The 4,754-nt window shown below is 35.7% G+C and overlaps 2 protein-coding genes across 2 annotated transcripts in view; both read right to left on the reverse strand.

Moving 5' to 3' along the window:
- LOC118737161 (elongation of very long chain fatty acids protein) overlaps nt 1-684 on the reverse strand; it is a 57,032-nt gene extending 56,348 nt beyond the window's left edge. Inside the window, exon 1 of the mRNA XM_036467498.1 lies at nt 313-684. The gene's annotated coding sequence lies outside the window, so the exon portion shown is untranslated. The remainder of the gene's footprint in view (nt 1-312) is intronic.
- LOC118737162 (elongation of very long chain fatty acids protein-like) overlaps nt 1-4,754 on the reverse strand; it is a 92,396-nt gene that overhangs the window by 10,588 nt on the left and 77,054 nt on the right. The window lies entirely within an intron of this gene.

Consider the following 4,754-nt stretch of genomic DNA (forward strand, 5'->3'; position numbering starts at 1 on the left):
CAGTTTCGCTTTCGTTTCCTTTTCAATTACTTTCCTCACACATTCTATCTCTCTCCTTTATGTTCAGCTCTTTTAATTTCTGTTCTGTATTCAACTTTTTTTTTACAAACACTAAAAATGGACAAAAAAATATGGGTGGAATTACAATTTGACATTTTCACGGCGCTTGCATAGCACAACCTAGCCCGAAACAAGAGCACAAGGGTGCGGCAGCAAGTGGCTATAGAAAAATTTGCCATTTCCACATTCCTTTCACGGATACGATGACTAATCGCTTGCAAGGGTATTATTTGATAATAAATGTTAACTTACACTTGGAGCAATCAACACCCAGCGGATAAAACGTTGAAAAGCGCTCTATAAGATTTTATAAGATGCACTCGGAAATGTAACTTATGTTGTTGCTAGCGGGGCAGTGAGAGCTAACGGTCGCCTTTCCTTTCTTGTACACTAGGAACGCACACGAAAAGTGAACAAATACTGACAAATAGTCGAAATTGAAGCCGCAAAAATTGATATTTAACGCGCGCACTAAATATTTTTTTAGTGTTGTACCGATCTTCACAGTGGCTAAAATTTAACTCGAACCAAATTGGACGCAAGTAACTTATTTTAAATTGATATTAAATACAGGCGGCGCTACCAAACTGCATCACTATTCTCGCACACACGCGCGTACACTGCGGTCTTGACGGCTGTCAACTAAAGAATTAGGTGTTGCCACAAAACTCCATAAAATCCAGATTAAAAATAAAACATATATATGCGCTTCAGTGAAATCGCACCCCTAGAAACGTAACTATAGTTTACTTAAATATTAATCATATAGCCAATTGGTTAGCTTCTTTATACAAAATGATCATTAATGAAATGAAATTAATTTTGGAAATGAATGCCGCAACAATATGAAATCTAGTGGTAGCATTATCGAAGCGTAATAGACCGAACACAATGAAAACGACAGCTACTGACCACAGCTGTCAAATTATTTTTACACGTACTCTTGTGCGAAGCGCACATTACCATGATTCTGACGTTACGAATCCGCAGAGCCAAAATTAACAACAATACTACCCATATATTTTAACGAGCCAGCGCACACTTGCACGATTCCGTCGCTGTGAATTTTGCGAATATCCAATCTTCCTCTCTTTTGACGCGTTCGAAATTCGGCTTGCAGTGTTTGAAGGCGTCAAAGAGGAAGAAGAAGAGTGTCATAGCAATACATGCAAAAACTAATAGAAAATGTTCGTAACAATCCTATTTTATATGATGTGAGCGCGCCATGTACAAAAATATACGAAAAAAGGAACAATTAAGTGAATTTTACATCGGAATCCGTCGCGAAAAAATCGCACTAGTGTCTGAACGATAGCGGATTCGAAGTGAACAGCCGAATTCGCAATATATTCGCAACGACAGAATCGCACTAATGTGCGCTTCGCATTATGCCCGATCCGGTAATTAGAGAATAAGCGTAAAATTTGCTCTCAAAAATGGAACAAAGTCCAGAAGTAAAGAGAACCCACACATGCAAACACTTGGAAATTTAATTTCGGTTTTCCTAATTAGATATGTATATATATGTATGTAAGATTGAAAATACATCAACAGGACTTCCTCTATTCCTTAAAAGCACCAAGTAAACGCAAGTAACATGTAAACACAAAACAGCTGATATGCACTTCGACACTTTATCCATTTTTACCCGGAGAAAAAGTCCGGGCTGTTTCGGACAGGAAAAAGAAGACACTTACGATCCAATACGTTCCAACTTTCGCTCACTATTACCCATTTTTTGAGTACGGGAATGAGTTCTGGGCTGTTTTGGCCACCCGTGGGATTCCGCGCTGCGTACGTGAAAGAACCATGGTGAAATGAACTGAAGGTGGCGCATTCCCGAAACCGCTACTTTGGTTTTGCCGACTTTGACATTTATGGCAATACGTAAACAAACTTTTTGTTTAGAAACAAGTGCAAACGTATTGCAAACGTATTGTGTACTTTCAAGTGAAAAATCGAAGTAATTCGTGCGTTCTGAAGTAAAAAACGTTTTATTTGTAATAAAAACTTTATAAAAATGTCGTGTCGTGTGGTGAATTGCAGCAGCTGTAGGGGTAAAGCCCCCAAATGCAGTTTTTTTTGTTTCCCCGCGACGACGCCTTGGCCAGAAAGTGGGTAGAGTTCTGCCGGCAGGAGAAGCCATGAAATTTAGACACCAGCGTAATATGCATGAAGCACTTTACGGACCACTTTTAAACACGACATGTTAAGTTGAAAACGTTGAAATACCACAAATTACAAATTAAAATCGGAGGTAAGCAAGCATCAACCACTTTCTGCAAGAAAACATGCGCTGCGACAAGATATTATCAGTTTTTCGGCACCTGCAATACAAACACAAAAATTCTAAATAGTTAATTAATAAGACCTATTCTTTTGAACACATTTCAAGAGTGTTTGTATATTTTTTGTTAACGTAGTGCTTAATTTGCTATATTCAAAGATTGCTTGAGAAATTGGTGAATCGAGAAGAAAACATGTTTTCTCACTGCAAATTCACAACTGTCAACTCATTGTTCTTCGCCATATTCTTTGTTTACCCGTTGCCACAAATGTCATTCTGCGGGAATGCGCAATCTTGTATTCTATCGTTCTTGTGAAAGAACCTATTTTGGCGACGACCGGGCTACGTGACGCCTGTGGTTTTGGCCAGATTAGATCTATTTCTATATTTCCAGCGACAGATAAGGTTCTTCCTCTTATTTTATATCCAACTCATACAAATTTATGATGTCGCTGCTGCGTTCAAAAAAATCATGTCGTCATCGCAAGCGTTTAGATTATGAAAATAACAATTTGGAAGGTGTGGCCCGTTCAATCTGTTCAGAACTTAAGTCCGCAACTTGCAACCAGTGTTGCAAGGTTACAGAAGTGAGAATTCGTTCGTTCAGTTTGTTGCTCAAAAATCGTCATTTGCATGTGAAATCGTCAACATAAAAAGTTAAAATAAACAGAACCAGGAAGCTGTTTTGGTTTTTTTCTGATAGATATACGTAAAAAACAAAAAGTTAAACTTTTTTTCGAATTGTTATACTTTACATTACTTTCAATAAAAATATTTTTGATTGCAATAAAATCGGATTTTCTTCGCCATTTTTAGATCATTAATGCCCGGCTGCACTAACAAATTTAAAATTAATCAGCTTGTCAAAATTTAAAATGACACAATTTTGTTCGGAAAACTAAACATTATAAATTTTAACAGTCTGATAAATTCATTGATTAGTGAAACTTTGTATTAGTCGTATAACATTTGTTTTTGTCACAAAGTTTTTTCATCAAATAAAAAAATTTGCTTAATTTTTTTTTGTTGCTTGAAAAGGAACTTTACCGTGGGAGTAAATTTTATTTAAGGACTAAATATACAAACGTGTTTTCCTCAGATCCTCAGACTGATTTTAGGAAATGTTTATAGCAGAACATTTATTTTTCATTTCTTCGGACGATTTTATGAATTTTTCGATTTTATTGAGAACCGTATACTAAGCTTTAATCAGGTACATTTTTAATGCTACGTTTCATTTTTGAAACTTTTAAGTATATCGCTGGTTGGATAAATCTCAAAACAAGAACAATCATTTCCTTTTGATAAGTCCCGTTTGAACAAAATTCCTTCAAGTTTACCTTTCTTGCAAAAAAGCATATTCTGACGCGACAGCTGAGGTATTGAGAACATTAAATATTTGCGCACACTGAAACTTTAACATATGTATTAAAACTGTTAATACTTACAATTTTTGCTAAATATTTTATTTACAAGTTCCTTCGCTCAATAAAATATGTATCCGTACAAAGCGCAAAAGCTACGAATTTGTCCCCAAAAACTTCAAAAATAGTGATGAAATATAGAAGAAATCTACTTATCGACAACTACTGTTAGCTCTGCCGCATGATATAATTTCGAAATGACATTTATATATTAGCAATTTTTATTTGTCTGTGTAACTATCTTTAAACTTGAGAACCATCCAAATTCGCGCATAGAAAAAAAATCGCCATTGGAGTAAAAATTCGTCAATTCGTCATGCCCTTAAAAATTTCCAAAATGACGACCAAATTGGCAATCTGGCAACACTACGTGCAACTCTGTTTTGTAGGTATGTGTCTAGACTTCGATTTTCGTACTGTAGGAACTTTTCTTACGTACTGTTGGAAGCTGCCATTTTGAAATTTCGATGACAAGTTTAAAGTGTCAGTAGTCGGAAGTGGCTGTCGATACGTTCGTAAGTTTTATTTGGAAACGTTTATTGAAATTCGGAAATATCATTGAGAATCAACATTGATGGTTTTGCCGCTTTTCGTAGTTCAAATTATCAATTCGGGCCGGTTCTTTACAAGATTTATGGGGTGGGCTTTCCAAAACGGAACCAATCGAAATTTCAGCGAAAGTATAAGGAATTTCGTCATGAAACATGGTGAGGATGTTGGGGGAGGCCTCCTCAACATGACTTGTTCACTCTCATAATATAATTGCTAATAGTATTTTAGCAATTTGTTGTTAAATAATGTCTACTATCACCCCCTAATTTTTTTAAAATATGCCACTTATCACTTATATTTTGTGTTACATATTATATTTTCAATGCTCACATGCGTATTTTATGCTTTTATTACATATAATTCACCAATTAATTAAGTAAAACGCGTTTATAAATTTGTGTTCACGTTTTACCACTTTTCACAAACAAACA

Source organism: Rhagoletis pomonella, unplaced genomic scaffold (genome assembly GCF_013731165.1).
Source record: "Rhagoletis pomonella isolate Grant_MI unplaced genomic scaffold, Rhpom_1.0 Rhpom_scaffold_00004, whole genome shotgun sequence".
Taxonomy (NCBI): Eukaryota; Metazoa; Arthropoda; class Insecta; order Diptera; family Tephritidae; genus Rhagoletis; species Rhagoletis pomonella.